The sequence below is a fragment of the Panulirus ornatus genome, chromosome 42 (genome assembly GCF_036320965.1).
Source record: "Panulirus ornatus isolate Po-2019 chromosome 42, ASM3632096v1, whole genome shotgun sequence".
Lineage (NCBI taxonomy): Eukaryota > Metazoa > Arthropoda > Malacostraca > Decapoda > Palinuridae > Panulirus > Panulirus ornatus.
The window spans coordinates 14,715,068-14,731,412 of NC_092265.1; positions in this window are offsets into that span (position 1 = coordinate 14,715,068).

The following is a 16,345-nucleotide window of genomic DNA, read 5'->3' on the forward strand; positions in this document are numbered from 1 at the left end:
CCGAGGAAATCATTATGATGAGGGAGGAAACACATCCATGAGGGAGGGGAGAGAGGAAGGGGTTGTGTTAGGAGCTCACAGGGGCCTCACAGATGTGGGTCAGTGGACATACAAGTCAGGGAACTGTGGCAGATTACAGGCGAATGTAAAGCTGGTGTCTCTTTGAACGGTGCAGGTGTGCCTGTTGCTAACTGTACTGACTACAAATCATGACCTTTATCTATCTTTATCAACCATATAATATACGATAACTCACGAGAAATACAGAGATTATCAGAGCTTAAGCGAAAAAGTTTCTCTGAACTTAGCAACAGTCAAGAAATCCACAAATGATTTAATACACACAAATGATAATATAGTGGCACTTGGCAGATGAGTTGGGCGCAGCTGATGAGCTGATGAGCCAGTACCAGCATCTGCACCTCACAATCAGTCAATCTTTGGAAGACTAAACCAAAGGAAAAAGAAAAGAATCTAGGTTGTTTGCATCGTAGGATCCTATGATCCAGGATCAGGTACTACTGGTCTCTATCTAGAACCAGAATCTATACTTTACTGTAAATCCGAGAAAATTAAAGTCTCCAGAGAGCTAGATTAGATAAGACTCCTCACACATTAGCATAGAGGGGGAAACCTCAGATTTAAAGTAGGGAGGTAAGTCTAGATATTGGTATAACTTTAAAGATTTTCCTCAACATTGGTAAGACGGGACTGAGGAGGGATAGGAAGAGACGCATTACCTGGAAGTGAGAGCACAGCTTGTCTGTCTGGTGGAGAAGTGAGCATCACCAAACCACTGGGTTCTTTCGATTGCGTTTGTGATCGCGGATGATATTAGAAACTCACAGAACAGTGTGGTGAAAAGGGATCATCAGGATGGTGTGGGAGGATCCCCCCCTTCGAGATGGTGAGGCCCTGGTCGTGGGGGATTCTAATCATAAAGAAACAGAGTAGGAGAATACAGGGGCCTCATGGAGGCAGCCATGAGTCATGAAGACACAAGTTCATAGAATGTAAACAGGATTTGCTTCTTCAGCATGTCACTAAACACACAGGGTCTGGTCCGCCATCAGTATTAGATCCTATCACTACACATGACAACGTGGAATTTGAACATATCGAATGATGCTCCCGTAATGCATGAATCTATGTGGTTGACGAGGACATAAACAGATCAGAGGGAAACCAGAGATGTGATAGAATCGTAGGAACTACCCAGAAATGAATAATTTCTTGGAGAACATATATCGGGAAATGGAATTCCAAAGATATAGACCACTGATATAGAAGGTTCTGCGACATCTATAATGAGAGAGTTGTAGTGTTAAACAGTGACGGAAGGTTAGAGGAGAAGGAGAGACAGGTGGCTCATTAAGAGATGCCAGAAAGCAAGAGGACTTAGGAGTGTGGAGGATCTTTGATAAGCACGTCATTCATACAGCATACTGTTGATAATGATAATGATAACAATAATGATGATAATCATAATGATAATGATGATAGTAATAGTCATGATGATAATGATAGATTCCCATTGTCTTACAAGCAATCTAAAAGACTGAAAATAACTCGGACACCCCGAAAGAATAGGTGACCCTGCACAGAGCTCCTGGAACGGGCCAGGCGGTCTGGGCTATCTGTGTTCCATTCGTCGGCCCACGTACAACACGATTCAGATTACTCTCCCGTCAAGTGGGCATTCCAACTGGATATTTTTTTTCATTAGGGGTTTCGGTGCAAGCGAGGCCAGGTTACAGCGAGGCCAGGTTACAGCGAGGCCAGGTTACAGCAGTAATGATTACATATATTTTGTTCCGCGAATGCAATATGATACTCCAATTTGCCCTCTTTTTTACAGTGTGAATTCTATTTCTGTCAGCGAGGTGAAACTGAAATATATATATCTGGTCTTTTTAGACTTGGCCTGTGTGCAGGACAGACCACACCATATTACCAGGTCTGTCGGACCTCGGTCTGTGCCGAGGCAGACCCAGTCCTCGATCTGTTATTAAAAACAGACCCATAGACAAAACCAGAGCGTTTTTCATCTATGAATGATACATGCAGTGAAGCAGACTCCCACAACAACAGGGAAAAATATTGGTCTGTGTCTCTGACGGCAGTTCTGTGCCCCACACTACTCTGGGGCATCTGTGATACAGCTGGAATGGAGAAAAATACTCCTCCTTGGAAACAGACTTTGTTCATAACGTCCACAGAAGCTGGTAAATGTGGCTGAACACCATGACCAGGCGCCAGGGATGTCCCACAAGGTGTAGTAAGCTGTCCAACATCCCACCTCGCCACCAGGGATGTCCCACAAGTCGTAGTAAGCTGTCCAACATCCCACCTCGCCACTAGGGATGTCCCACATGGTGTAGTAAGCTGTTCAACATCCCACCCCGCCACTAGGGATGTCCCACATGGTGTAGTAAGTTCTCCAACATCCCACCCTGCCACCAGGGATGTCCCACATGGTGTAGTAAGCTCTCCAACATCCCACCTCGCCACAAGGGATGTCCCACATGGTGTAGTAAGCTCTCCAACATCCCACCTCGCCACCAGGGATGTCCCACATGGTGTAGTAAGCTGTCCAACATCCCACCTCGCCACTAGGGATATCCCACAAGGTGTAGTAAGCTGTCCAACATCCCACCTCGCCACAAGGGATGTCCCACATGGTGTAGTAAGCTGTCCAACGTCCCACCCTGCCACCAGGGATGTCCCACATGGTGTAGTAAGCTGTCCAACATCCCACCCCGCCACTAGGGATGTCCCACATGGTGTAGTAAGCTGTCCAACATCCCACCTCGCCACTAGGGATGTCCCACATGGTGTAGTAAGCTGTCCAACATCCCACCCCGCCACCAGGGATGTCCCACATGGTGTAGTAAGCTCTCCAACATCCCACCCCGCCACCAGGGATATCCCACAAGGTGTAGTAAGCTGTGCAACATCCCACCTCGCCACAAGGGATGTCCCACATGGTGTAGTAAGCTGTCCAACATCCCACCCTGCCACCAGGGATGTCCCACAAGGTGTAGTAAGCTGTCCAACATCCCACCTCGCCACTAGGGATGTCCCACAAGGTGTAGTAAGCTGTCCAACATCCCACCTCGCCACTAGGGATGTCCCACATGGTGTAGTAAGCTGTCTAACATCCCACCTCGCCACAAGGGATGTCCCACATGGTGTAGTCATCATTACCCCTCGGTACGTCAGTGTCCAGGAGGCATCCGCCAGGGGAACAGGTGCTCTGGGACACCTGCTGCTTTAAAGACATTTGTCTACTGTAAACAAGTGATGCCCCAGGCCAGGTGTTATGAGACACGTCCACATCGTCTTGGCTGAACTGGTGCCTTGTTAGGTGGCAGGGTGGTCGGCTTGGGGGGGGGGGGGGGTAGTTGTAGGATAGGTGAGGGAGTCGGCAAAATCAGTGAGAGGGTAGTAGCAAGGTGAGACACGAGGTAAGTGGCTAGGAGTGCGAAAGGGTAGGGTAGGTGGCAAGGGGAACGGCAGAGCTGGTGGTACAGCTAGGGGGCATGGCAGGTGGCATATGGCAGCGTGGGCGGTAGAGCAGATGGCAAAGTGGACGGCAGGACAGGTGGATGGGTGGGCGGTAGGGAAGGTGGATGGGTAAGTGGCACACAGGTGGAAGACAAGGCAGCAGGCTGAGCGGCAGGGCGGACGGAGGCACAGAGCAGGTGGCAGGGTAGACGGCTGGGCGGGTGGCGGGGCTGGTGGAGGGGCAGGGCAGGTGGCAGGGTAGGAGGCTGGGCGGGTGGCGGAGTGGGAGGAGCAGGGTAGATGGCAGGGTGGGCGGCAGGGCGGAGGGAGGGGCAGGGCAGGTGGCAGGGTGGGCGGCAGGGTGGAGGTCGTCATGTCGCAACACTGGTCGGCTGTGTTGCGCTGGATCCTTTGGTTGTTGGTAGAGATGATCTACAGGAACATGGTTACCACATTATGTTGGGGTCATCACATGTTCTGTATGGTTACCACATTATGCTGGGGGTCATCACATGTTCTGTATGGTTACCACATTATGTTGGGGTCATCACATGTTCTGTATGGTTACCACACTGTGCTGGGGTCATCACATGTTCTGTATGGTTACCACATTATGTTGGGGTCATCACATGTTCTGTATGGTTACCACATTATGTTGGGGTCATCACATGTTCTGTATGGTTACCACATTATGTTGGGGTCATCACATGTTCTGTATGGTTACCACATTATGTTGGGGTCATCACATGTTCTGTATGGTTACCACACTGTGCTGGGGTCACCACATGGTCTGTATGGTTATCACATTACTCTGCGCTAAAGCCATCACATGTGACTGTATTCTGTATGGTTATCACAATATGCTGGGACCATTACATACAACTTCATGCTGTATGTACTTATCATAACCTTCCCCAGCTGTATAAAAGAAACCATTACTTGATTAACACGCTCATTAACTGTATAATCCATGACTGTACCATTAACTTCACTGACCGTATACTGCATGACTGCATTATTGCCTTCACCAGCTGTATATTGCATGACTTTATGACCACCGTCACCAGCTGTATGCTACATGACTGTATCATCACCTGCACGAACTGTATTCTGTACGAGCTTCCAGTTCATGAGCAATTATTGTTTGTTTTGTACGTATCCCTATTAGTATACATACCATTGTAACTACAGTGGTCTGTGTCTGTATATATACAGTGGTCTGTGTCTGTATATATACAGTGGTCTTTGTCAGCATATATACAGTGGTCTGTGTCTGTATATATACAGTGGTCTGTGTCAGTATATATACAGCAGTGGTCTGTGTCACCATATATACAGTAGTCTGTGTCAGGATATATACAGTGGTCTGTGTCAATACATATACGGTGGTCTGTGTCAGTATATATACAGTGGTCTGTGTCAGTATATATACAGTGGTCTGTGTCAGTATATATACAGCAGTGGTCTGTGTCAGTATATATACAGTGGTCTGTGTCAGTATATATACAGCAGTGGTCTGTGTCAGTATATATACAGTGGTCTGTGTCTGTATATATACAGTGGTCTTTGTCAGCATATATACAGTGGTCTGTGTCTGTATATATACAGTGGTCTGTGTCAGTATATATACAGCAGTGGTCTGTGTCACCATATATACAGTAGTCTGTGTCAGGATATATACAGTGGTCTGTGTCAATACATATACGGTGGTCTGTGTCAGTATATATACAGTGGTCTGTGTCAGTATATATACAGTGGTCTGTGTCAGTATATATACAGCAGTGGTCTGTGTCAGTATATATACAGTGGTCTGTGTCAGTATATATACAGCAGTGGTCTGTGTCAGTATATATACAGTGGTCTGTGTCAGTATATATACAGTGATCTATGTCTGTATATATACAGTGGTCTGTGTCAGTATATATACAGTGATCTGTGTCAGTACATATACAGTGGTCTGTGTCAGTATATATACAGCAGTGGTCTGTGTCAGTATATATACAGTGATCTATGTCAGTATATATACAGTGGTCTGTGTCAGTATATATATACAGTCGTAACTTCAGAGTAGGAGTTAGAGAGGGGCAGGCTAGGTTACCCCCCTATCCCCCCAGCCCTTGCAGGCCAGGAAATGCCGGCGCTTCGTGGAGAAACAGGGTCGGGTGTTGTGGGGGGGGGGGGTTTATGAAGGGGGGGATGGGGAGGGAGGGGGTTGGGGGAGGGACTCGCCTGCTGGAGGAAGGGCATGAAGGGTTGCGTTGTACTAAAGGCCTCATCTCCATCGGCCACTCAGGTATCCATTGGCGACTGATCGGTCGGTCGGGTCTCTCTCTACTGGTCAGTCGAGTGGAAGTGACGACTGACTGGCCAGTCAGGTGTCCGTGGTGACTGACTGGTCAGTCAGGTGTCCTTGGTGACTGACTGATCAGTCAGGTGTCTGTGGTGAGTGACTGGTCAGTCAGGTGTCCGTGGTGAATGACTGGTCAATCAGGTGTCCGTGGTGACTGACTGGTCAGTCAGGTGTCCTTGGTGACTGACTGATCAGTCAGGTGTCTGTGGTGACTGACTGGCCAGTCAGGTGTCAGTGGTGACTGACTGGCTAGTCAGGTGTCCGTGGTGACTGACTGGTCAGTCAGGTGTCCGTGGTGACTGATTGGTCAGTCAGGTGTCCGTGATGACTGACTGGTCAGTCAGGTGTCTGTAGTGACTGACATGAACACAAAGATTCACCTAACTTGCTGTTAATCGATTATTAATTCATCATTTTACATCATGCAATACATGTACATTTTGGTACATCATGCAATGCATGTATATCTTTGTATATCATGCAATACATGTACATCTTTGTACATCATACATGTATATCTTCGTACATCATACATCTTTGTACATCATGCAATGCATGTACATCTTTGTACATCATACAATACATGTACATCTATGTACATCATACAATGAATGTACATCTTTGTACATCACACATGTACATCTTTGTACATCATACATGTACATCTTTTGTACATGTAGCTGTGTGACTGTAGCGGTAGCCAGGATCTGCTCTTGGTCACCTTGGACTGGCCTACCAACCACGTAGCCTTAATTACCACCTTGTTGTCATCACCTTCAACACTGTCCTCAACATATCTGTAAAACTGTATTTCCTATGTGGAATTTACGCTGAGCGAGTGGCCCTACACAAGCTGTGATTTACGTGCCTGTAACCAGGACTTACATTACACTGTATGGCTGTAATCATAACACTTATGCCTTGTAACGTGAGGTGGGATGAACTGTAACTAATTAATTTCCACTAATATCAATGAGTTAGGCTTTACTGGTAGATTAAGTAAAGTTAATTGGACGACTGGTATAGACACCACAGGATGTGGGTGATCACGAGGGAGATTTAATGAAGAGCAGGTGTGATTCATACTGGCCTGGCCAGGTGTGTGATGGCCTTGTTGGGGTGCAGGTGGTGGTGGTGTCGTAAATCCAGGTTGTGACACTGTTGATCCCGTGTTCCAGTAAAGAGGATCAGATGGTGTGCCGGCGCGGCCTGAGTCGTCCTGATCCCTGACCAGGGTGTTAGCTAGGGCTCAGAGGTGCTCCAGGCCAACTCCCTTCCCTCCCCCTCTCACAGCCCACTCTCCAGCCACCACCCTCCTCCTCCTCCCTCCCTCACACAACAATATAGATTCATAACTTCTACGTCTGACCTATCTCTGAGGTGCTGGTCCTGGCTGAACGACCAGTCTGTCCCCCGACAGTCAGTGAAGCCCAAGCATTAGTGTGTCAGTTGACTGTCAGTCAAACCCAACCATCAGTCTACCAGTCGACAGTCAGTTAACCTAACCTTACCAGTCAACAGTCAATAATCAGAAAGGTTCTGGTTTGCTGACTTCACACACACACACGAGGATAGATGTTCAGTCCATCAACATACATTTGCTTTATACCTTCCCACTGCACATCTATTATCCATCGTGGTGTATCTATTACCTCTATATATACACTTCACTCTCCTTATCCTCCCTCCGTCAGTTCTCGTAAGACTCCAACATTTTACGTCAGCCTATATAATAACTTTGTCCCAGACGCATTAAGGTCTTAACGAGCAAAGCCGATTATTGTGGGAGTTATGAGCGTCCGTATATCTGTATGTCCCACAGGATTATATAGGTCCTTGTGTGTGTGTGTGTGTGTGTGTGTGTGTGTGTGTGTGTGTGTGTAGTTACCTATTTGTGATTACAACTTACACGGTACGTGGGTAAGAGTTCTTCACTCGTGGCGCCAACTCTTGCACTGTATAATCCACCTGTATAACTGCACTGTATAACTGCCGGTGTTGACGGTTTCCTTGCTCAATCTACTCCGGCCATCCACCGACCTGACACTGAAGCAATTTTCTTTACATCAAGTCTAGCCAGCTTCTTGTCGTGGCCTCTAGTTACTGCGGTAATGCCTCTCAAAAGGACTTGGACGCTGTCGGAGATGTCCAACTGATTTACCAAACTGAGGACGAATGTGTGGTAACACTGCACTCCAGTCTTGAGTAGGAATACGATGGCCTCTCTCATATGTTTCTAGATACATATTTTCCCATCAGTGGGACCCCCAGCTCCGAAACACGAGAAGTGAACCTTAGTTTAACCCAGCCACCAGTTACCATGGACTTGATAATTGCCTCGATGGAATCTACTTACTGTCCTCAAATCGGACACCCTGAATCGTCTATAGATATCATTCATTTTTGTAGTTACTCATTCGTACAGCACAGGGAGGTAGTTCTACCCTAGCAGGGCCGCCCATATATCTTTAACTTTCTATACTTTCGTACAACTGTATATACTTTTGTATGCTGCCAGCGTTCACAGTTTCATCGCTCGACTTAACCTCATTCATCCACAACTCTTGAGATTGTTGAAAGCTACTTTGTATTTTCCAACACGCGTCTCGCTTAATTTCTTGCTATGATCTCTGTCTACTTCTTTGCATCTTGCACAGAACAGTTCACTGTTGATATTCTCAAACTGGTTTAGAAACTTGGAGGTTGTGATCAAGTCTCCCGGTGCTTGTCTTTAATGGTGTGGTCATATGTATACATACATATATATATATATATATATATATATATATATATATATATATATATATATATATATATATATATATATATATATATATATATATATGTATATATGCATATTAAGTATAACTTCCTACTGTAAATTCATTTCTCTTGGATCAGGTGCCATCTTTCTTGCCCTTCTCTTAACCTTCTCTCATTTTTCTTTATCATGATTTTTACATTAGAATGACCGACCAAAAATATATATATATATATATTGCAATCTACGTCTCACATAAGTTATAAATAGTTTACTGAACATTTTGTGATCCATATTCTTAAATGCAGTTGTGATGTTCATCATCAGGTTGTTCCCCTTATGATCCTCCTGACGTGGTGTTCTTGCCGCTATACACAGACGCAAGGTGTTTATGTCACCTACAACATCATGCCCATATCGAAACCTTCTTTCACTGCGGCACGTCTTCATTACTTTGCATGTACTTCGCCTCAAGAATATTGTCAAGGAGAGATTGATAGAGAAGGAGGTAATGGAAGAAGGTATGACAGACAACAGCAGGTAGGTTGTAGTGGTATTTTGAAATGTATTGAGCTGATGGATAGTATGTTATGGGGAAGAATGTGTCCAGGGGATATGGCTGTGGCAACATCAAGATGGTCATGTAAAAGAGGATGGGATTACGGAATCAGTTTGTGAAGACGTCCATGAAGATCCAAGGTGAGTTATGACGAGGAGAAGACTGAAACTGAATATCAGTGCTCAAGGATATACTATACTGTCCAGGTGTGGTCTACATCTCCAGAAACGGAGGCCAGTGGACTCCACTGAGGAGATGTTATAACTAGTGCTGATGGAGTGATGGAAAGTATGAAGAGGTTGCTATAATCTGGTTGAATGTAGATATAGAAACTGTCATGTAGCGATTACATACGATATAGCCAGTTGATACGAGCGCTGTGGTAATGCATCTCATCTTAATCTTGATGTGGCAACTTTCAGGAATCAGATTTTTGAAACACGAATTGAATTGCATCGCATTTACGTGGGTCGAAGAACTTCGTGAACCATGTATCAGATGTGCTCTGAGACTTCTTTTATCCCATTGATAAAATGATTCAATCCCTTTTGCATTCCTTATCTCTCTCACGGGTTGACCAACAGCCTCCGCCCCCCCAGAAGTCGGGTATGAGTCCAGTACTTCTAGCAATTCATCTACAGAGATTAAGAAGAGCAAAGATCCTAAAACCGGGCCCTGCGGTACGCCACTTGTAACCCTAACCAACTTCAAAAAGGCTCCTCTGACATGTGTCCTCTGTCCCAGCCACTGAGATAATCTCTCTCCCTTGGAGGATCTACCCACAACGCCTTCTTAAAAATCCAGTTTCTTTATCCCCCCTCCACAGTGTCTACGTCATACATCTGGTCTACAAACTTGAAGATTTTCCCTAGGTCATCCCTCACTCCTTTCTCTTCCTTGTTGGACAAATCTAGGTTTCTAACCCTTCCCGTATGACACTTGTGATGATTTTGGTAACCAGCTGTGTTGCTTTCCTCTGCACCTTCACTATTACTACAGTTCTATGTGATGATCAAATTCGAGAAGCATATATTCTAGATCTGGCTTTCTGTAGGACGTGAACAGCTGCTGAATATCTCATCCACGAACTTCAACGTTACTCTAACGTTTGCCAGCGGGCACTTGGTCTCCTCGACTACTTTACCGAAGTGGGACTCTGGCGACAGGTCAAGGACGATGTCTACTCCCAAGTCCTCCTCACACAACAGAATCTGAAGCTGATCTCTTGCTAAATAGTAAGAATCATACGGAGTTCATCTTTCATTATGACCCATCCAATTCCTTTACATTGGCTTGGATCGAATCTCATCAACCATGTATAGACCAAATTTGGAGTCTGTTTCGATCCCTTTGTAAGTTGATGCAATCTCCCCCTTTTTTTTTGCAAACATGTTCAGTTAAGAATCCATACTGTCTGGCACATTGTGTGTGTGTGTGTGTGTGTGTGTGTGTGTGTGTGTGTGTGTGTGTGTGTGTGTGTACGCGTACTAAACCAAAGATGTATGTGTCGTGTACGTACTTGCACTATACAGGTGAATGGGTTTCGACCTGGTGGGACCCCATCCCATAAAACATTACCTGCTTCCGTGCAACCTTTTAACCTCCTGTGTGCTGTACTCATGTACCACATCCTCTCCCACTTTATTCCATTTATCCACCACTCTTATAATATAAATTTACTTCTGGATATCATTTTTCCTTTTTCTTCTTCTTAATGTCATGTTATGTCGTCTGGTTGCTCAATCTCGACATCTTTCAAAAAACGATTTACTGTCCACGTTCTCGATACGTTAGAAAGAAAAGAAATGTGATCAGGTCACTCCTCACTCTTCTCTTTCCCATGGTGAGCAGACGTAAGGCTAGTAGCCTTTCCCTGTAACTCCTCTGTTTTAGTTTTAGTACATTTTTTGCTGCCCTCTTCTGGACCTTCTCTATTAGCTCCCTGTGCTTCTCCAAGTGTGGTGAACAAACTTGAGAAGCATGTTCTAGTTTTGGCCTCATCAACGAGGTGTGTGTGTGTGTGTGTGTGTGTGTGTGTGTGTGTGTGTGTGTGTGTGTGTGTGTGTCTTCTAGCACCACAGCAGGTGTAGGTGGGTGTTGTGGCAGTGGGTAGAACACCATTGGCTACGTCCAGATGAGGTACACCTCTCCCCCTCACCTCCTGTGTACCACAGATCTATAAGAAATCACGTCTTTATCCTCATGACAGACGACCACTCACTGCTTGACACACTGACTGCACCATCTGTCACCAGCAAGTATAGCATCTGTCACCTTGACTTCTGTCATACGAAAGAAATACACATGACGTATATAGGTTGGGTTATGTATGCATAAGCTGAATAACATAGATTTAAATCATTTGTTGTGGTGGTTAACACGGCTGAATACCGTGGAAATGTAACCACAGGTGACTCAGGGTGACCCTCCGTTTATGTATGTTACTGGTCATAACACTAATGACCCAGTGTCACCCCTATGTACATGTTAGTAGTGCTGGCAGTGATGACCCAAGGTGACCCCAGTGTATATATCAGTGGCACCAGCAATGATGACCCGTGATGACCTCTCCATGTATATATATAGGTGGATCCAGCGCTGCTGGCCTCATATGACCCCCGCATGTATGTTGCTGGTCTTTACAATAGTGACCTCCTGGTGACCTTCCTGTGTGTGTACAGAGTGACCCCCTCTCGCTCGCGACCTTCACCCTCCTGGTGACGCAGGGAGAAGAGGTTAGTGAACGCTATATAGCCCGTTGCGTAACCCACAACCTCAAACAACTGCACTGAGTCACCACAGGTGACGTTAGTTACCAAGCTGAGTCCTCCCCCCGCCTTCACCTGGGGAAGCGAGGCGACCCCAGCCAGCATGAGGAGGCTCCACACCCCCTCCAGCCAGCCCAGTTATACTCGTCCCTCGGTCGGTGTCCATAACTCTGGCTCGTGCAACATCTCTGGCTTCACTTATCTTACCCTCAAACTGAAAATTAGAATCTGGATGTACCAACTTGTCCGGCCCCCAGGCCACATGGCCCGGTTGGACCAGCTCTCTCTCTCTCTCTCTCTCTAACTCTCTCTCTCTCTCTCTCTCTCTCTCTCCTCTACCCTGTATTTCCAGAGCGCGTTATGACGCCAGCGGACCACAACACTCCTCGCCAGCCAGCCACAGTTGCACTGCTGATGCCACAGCACAACATTATAATACAGTCATTAGTTATGTAAGAACAGAAGCCGAGGAGAACATGAATGTGAGAACAGGTCAGGCACAGAACTGGATTTTGTAAACACTGGCTTTGAGATGTATATGATGAGCATAATGTAGATGGGTAGCATTACCATGTACTACGACTGTAGGTGGGTAGTGTTACCATGTGCGATCAGTATAGGTGGGTATCGTCACCGTATACTATAACTGCAGGTGGGTTTCGTCACCATATACTACTACTGTAGGTGGGTAGCGTCACTATATACTACTACTGTAGGTGGGTAGAGTCACCATATACTACTACTGTAGGTGGGTAGAGTCACCATATACTACTACTGTAGGTGGGTAGAGTCACCATATACTACTGCTGTAGGTGGGTAGTGTCACCATATACTACTACTGTAGGTGGGTAGAGTCACCATATACTACTACTGTAGGTGGGTAGAGTCACCATATACTACTACTGTAGGTGGGTAGTGTCACCATATACTACTACTGTAGGTGGGTAGCGTCATTATGTAATAATACTGTAGGTGTGTAGCGTCACCATGTACCATCAGTGTAGGTGGGTAAATCACCATGTAACATCAATATACATGGTGACGTCACTATGTAACAACAGTATTGGTAGTAATGTCACAGTGCTGTCGGCGCGGCGTGGAGCAGACATCATACATCATACATGTTTGTAGTGGTGACAGTGATGACCCAAGGTGACCCCAGTGTGCAGCAGAAGTAGGTGTACAGCAGAACTGCGTCTGTTGCCCAGTACAGTGACGGTGGCTGAGGTCAGGAGGAAGTGTGGAGGTGATCAGTAGTAACTGTCGTAATGACAAGTGATTGGTAATGACGTTGACTTAATGAATCACTGACTAGCAAGGCACAGTTACTGATCCCCTCCCCAACACACACACACACACACACACACACACACACACAACACACCTGAGGACCTGTAATCAACCCTCGATATATTTTCCTTTTGAGAAACAACGTTAAAGTCTTTTCGGCTGGCATGGCCTCACTTGAGGACACCCACATTGGTCTTCATGCCATCGGCTACTCTCTCTCTCTCTCTCTCTCTCTCTCTCTCTCTCTCTCTCTCTCTCTCTCTCTCTCTCTCTCTCTCTCTCTCTCTCTCTCTCTCTCTCTCTCTCATATGGCGTTCTAGCTACGTCTCTTCGTTGTGTATCAACTGACTGTTATATCTCTCTCTTGTGTCTCCCCTGATGATGTGATTATTACACGAAAGTGCACTTGGGAACTTATCGTGTCTCATTTCCCCCGTGGAGTCATAGGAATGTATATATATATATATATATATATATATATATATATATATATATATATATATATATATATATATATATATATATATATATACATACATATATATATATATATATATATATATATATATATATATATATATATATATATATATATATATATATATATATATATATATATATATATATATATAACTATATATATGCTAACAACGGTTCCATCAACCACATATATATATATATATATATATATATATATATATATATATATATATATATATATATATATATATATATATATATATATATATATATATATATAACAACGCCCTCTCTCATTACAGAATATCTTTGACATAACGTTCTCCTCTGTTGATATCCTAAAAATGACTTCCTCAGAGCAATGTGTTTCCTTAAAACATACCTTAAAAAGACTGCTCTTTTTTTTCATTCCCTAATCACCGTCTCTCTTTTGGGACACACCCAAAATATTATTCAAACTCATCTCAAATGCCCCAGGTCCTACCTCCTTCCTTCACATGTCACCCAAAATGGTATACCTCTGACCTTTGACCCTTGTGAAGTACCGTAACCATCACCTACATCAGTTACCTTGGACCACCTCGTCCCTCACCCAATTTTTTTTAATATACTGCTTCCTCGAATTCATTCTCGACCGCCCTGCCGTCTGTGTGAGCAGAATGCTAACAACGGTTCCATCAACCACATCCTTTGTCCTTGTTTACGGCGTCCGTCATTTTTAATGGACATATGCCCCCGGACACCACATACACAAGGCCTTGAGTCATACGTGTGTGTGTGTGTGTGTGTGTGTGTGTGTGTGTGTGTGTGCAGTTACACCTTGTTGCACCAGCCGAGCTGCATGATATCATACTTTATAGAGATGATACTTATGGACGGCTGTCATGCACACTGGCATCACCCTGGAGGTTGATGGGTGGAGGAGGAGGTGGAGGAGGTGAGGAGGTGAGGGGGTTGCATCACATCCCCCCGGGCTCAGAGCTTCCTCACCCCCGGGGTGAATGGAGGACGACAACAAGAGGTTCAGCCGGTCGTCCCTGCTTTACAAGCGGCTCCTCACCCGTGCCAGTGGTGGGGCATTTGGTGACCGGATCATCCCTGGGGAGCCCAGTCAGGCACACAACACACACTAGTGGGCAGGGGGGCCAACAGGGGCAGGCCAGGCACACAACACACACTAGTGGGCAGGGGAGCCACCAGGGGCAGGCCAGGCACACAACCCACACTAGTGGGCAGGGGAGCCAACAGGGGCAGGCCAGGCACACAGCACACACTAGTGGGCAGGCGAGCCAACAGGGGCAGGCCAGGCACACAACCCACAGTAGTAGGCAGGGGAGCCATTATAGGAAGGCCAGACACAAGAACACACACAGCTGATCAGGCGAATCACCAGAGGCAGGACAGACACACACACCTCACTAGACACACTCTAATGACATCCAGAGCACACAGGGCCCAGAAGTGGGCAGGAAAACCATGATAAGTAGGCTAAGAACACAGTAACCACTAGTTAGACTACATCCAGCTGACGTGCCTAGGATCACACCCTGGGTTAAGAGACTCCAAGTAATAAAGTGATTCGGGAAATTCGAGCGGCGAAGATATCCTTATCACCCGACCAACGATGAACACCTGAAACTTTCAGATCAGCCAGTGGTGTGCGATGATGGCAGCAGACTTCTTCCTCCTCCTCCCACCTTTACATGCGTTAACCATCTCTCCAATGAAGAAACAGTTCACTTTAGTCACATCGCCACCATCTCTCACACACTCCCCTGGACCGGCACCTCTCGCCTCCTAATCTACATACCTTCCGTCCCCAGAGCTGGTACGCGAATTTGAGGTTGCCAGACGGTCACACAACCTCGAGGTCAAACCTACCACGACATCCACTGGCTTAGCCCTGAGACTTTACGACGAGTTCTCCTCTGAACCGGCTAACGCCACCTCCTCCAAACATCAGTGCTTTTCTTCAAAAATGACAGTTTAACTTCCGATATGAACAAACACATATTCTCTTAGTGAGTTTCGACTCATCTACATCACAACAATCCTCGGCTTACTGTGTGGAAGTTTTGTATCTAACCTACCTATTGCCTCGGCAGTTCCCAAGACTTTATCACATCCTAGAGAGATGTAAGATCCCAGTGGCTCACGCCTTCACCAGAGCCTTCGAACTGGTCAGTCACAACATATGATTATCAATAAAGTCATTGCTACTGTACTGCGGAGATGGATCATTCCATGGACGGCAGACTTCCTCAGTGAGCGTCGTCAGGCTGCACGCTTCGAAGGGCCATTTCAACCTTCCATTACCTCACCTGGGTCCATCCCAGGCTGTGAGCATGAAGACCCCTCCACGAGGAATTCACAAGGTTACCTGTAACGTCTCCCACAAGGCAAAATGAGAGAACCCTTGTGTTCCCCCATGATCATAGAGTGGTTCCCTGGGGGAAACACCCGTTCGATTACACCACCCTTCAGAGCAAGCTGATGAGTACCCGGGACTAGACCATCACTAGCGACGACGCCATCAACCAAACCATGATTCACTTCCTACAATGTCCCTCCTACTGCTGTCTCACTAGGCGCGAGTCCCTTCTTGGTCGTGCTGTCAACCAACCTTCACA